A 2,500-nucleotide genomic window follows, 5' to 3' on the forward strand; every position below is an offset into this window, starting at 1 on the left:
CCAGGCGGAAAAGAGGCGCCCAGGCGGAATGGCGCCAGGGCGCCCAGGCGGAAAAGAGGCGCCCAGGCGAAAAAGAGGCGCCCAGGCGGAAAAGAGGCGCCCTGGCGTAGGCGCCCAGGCGCCAAAAGAGGCGCCAGGCGAAAAGGCGCCAGGGCGCCCAGGCGGAAAAGAGGCGCCCAGGCGGAATGGCGCCAGGGCGCCCAGGCGGAAAAGAGGCGCCCAGGCGAAAAAGAGGCGCCCAGGCGGAAAGGCGCCAGGGCGCCCAGGCGGAAAAGAGGCGCCCTGGCGTAGGCGCCCATGCGCCAAAAGAGGCACCCAGGCGAAAAGGCGCCAGGGCGCCCAGGCGGAAAAGAGGCGCCCAGGCGGAATGGCGCCAGGGCACCCAGGCGGAAAAGAGGCGCCCTGGCGTAGGCGCCCAGGCGCCAAAAGAGGCGCCAGGCGAAAAGGCGCCAGGGCGCCCAGGCGGAAAAGAGGCGCCCAGGCGAAAAAGAGGCGCCCTGGCGGAAAAGAGGCGCCCTGGCGTAGGCGCCCAGGCGCCAAAAGAGGCACCCAGGCGAAAAGGCGCCAGGGCGCCCAGGCGGAAAAGAGGCGCCCAGGCGGAATGGCGCCAGGGCACCCAGGCGGAAAAGAGGCGCCCAGGCGAAAAAGAGGCGCCCAGGCGGAAAAGAGGCGCCCTGGCGTAGGCGCCCAGGCGCCAAAAGAGGCGCCCAGGCGAAAAGGCGCCAGGGCGCCCAGGCGAAGAGGCGCCAGGGCGCCCAGGTGGGAAAGAGGCGCCCAGGCGAAAAGGCGCCAGGGCGCCCAGGCAGAAAAGAGGCGCCCAGGCGAAAAAGAGGCGCCCAGGCAGAAAGGCGCCATGGCGCCCAGGCGGAAAAGAGGCGCCCTGGCCAGGCGGAAAAGAGGTGCCCAGGCGAAAAAGAGTCGCCCAGGCCGAAAGGCGCCATGGCGCCCAGGCGGAAAAGAGGCGCCCACGCGAAAAGGCGCCAGGGCGCCAAGGCGGAAAACAGGCGCCCAGGCGGAAAGGTGCCAGGGCGCCCAGGCGGAAAAGAGGCGCCCAGGCGCGTGGGGGGCAAGGCGCCAGGCGCCAGGCACGCGCGGAGGCAAGGCGCCAGGCGCAAGGCGCCACGCGCGCGCGCGCGTGGGGGGCGAGGCGCCAGGCGCCAGGCGCCGGGCGCGCGTGGGGGGCAAGGCGCCAGGCGCCGGGCGCGCGCGTGGGGGGCGAGGCGCCAGGCGCCAGGCGCCGGGCGCGCGTGGGGGGCAAGGCGCCAGGCGCCGGGCGCGCGCGCGTGGGGCGCCAGGCGCCTGGCGGGCGGGCGCCCCCAGGAAGGGGTGCTGGCGCGCGATGGGGTTGCGCCCGTACGGACCGTGTGACAGTACAGACACTTTGGCGAAACCTCCTGCCCGAAGCGATTTTAGGCGTTCGGCTAGGTAGGTGACCCGGTTTTTTTCGCGTTTCTCGGCCGCTAGCCCCTTTTTTCGCGGTTTCGTGCGCGCGCCCCTCTTGACCTCGCACGCGCGCCGCGCGTCGCGTCCTTGTCCTTGTCCGCGTCCGCGTACGCGCGTGTCGGCGATCACGGGCCCCGTGCATGGCTCGTCTCTGTGGACCATCGCCCCGCTCTTGTCCCTCTTTCGTGTTTGTGTGGCGCCCCGCCCCGTGCACCATTGCCGGCTGGCAGCAAGGTGCCTAGCCCCCCTTGCCGCCAGGCCTGTCCACCCCAAGGTGCTAAAGCCGCCAGGCACCCGTGCCGCCGAACCGTGCGTCCGTAAGCCGCTGCACGTGCGGCGGCCGGCCATGCCCGTGCTATTGACCCTGTGTGACAGTACAGACACTTTGGCGAAACCTCCTGGCCGACGGGGTTTTTGCGCCCACCTAGGTAGGGCGACCCCTTTTTTTTCGTGTCGCCTGTCCGTGTGTCCCTTTTTCGCCTTTTTCGGGTTCGTGTTTTCGTGTGCCGCCAAAAGCAAGCCCTGCGCTCGTCCCGTCCCGCTTGACCCGTGCATCCGCCGGTGCTGGCCTGCAAAATGCCTGTGAGCGACGCACGTGACCAGCAGCCCAGGCGAGTGTGCACGGGTGGCAGGCGAAACGGGCGTGCGTGTCGCCAGTGTGTATGTCCCTTTTTCGCCTTTTTCGGGTTCGTGTTTTCGTGTGCCGCCAAAAGCAAGCCCTGCGCTCGTCCCGTCCCGCTTGACCCGTGCATCCGCCGGTGCTGGCCTGCAAAATGCCTATGAGCGACGCATGTGACCAGCAGCCCAGGCGAGTGTGCATGGGTGGCAGGCGAAACGGGCGCGCGTGTCGCCAGTGCGTATGTCCCTTTTTCGGGTTCGTGTTTTCGTGTGCCACCAAAAGCAAGCCTTGCGCTCGTCCCGTCCCGCTTGACCCGTGCATCCGCCGGTGCTGGCCTGCAAAATGCCTGTGAGCGACGCATGTGACCAGCTGCCCAGGCGAGTGTGCACGGGTGGCAGGCGAAACGGGCGTGTCGCCAGTGCGTATGTCCCTTTTTTG

Source organism: Aristolochia californica, unplaced genomic scaffold, assembly GCF_029961685.1.
Source record: "Aristolochia californica isolate CCGP_79_NKW_82.1479 unplaced genomic scaffold, dmAriCali1.0.hap1 SCAF_27, whole genome shotgun sequence".
Taxonomy (NCBI): Eukaryota; Viridiplantae; Streptophyta; class Magnoliopsida; order Piperales; family Aristolochiaceae; genus Aristolochia; species Aristolochia californica.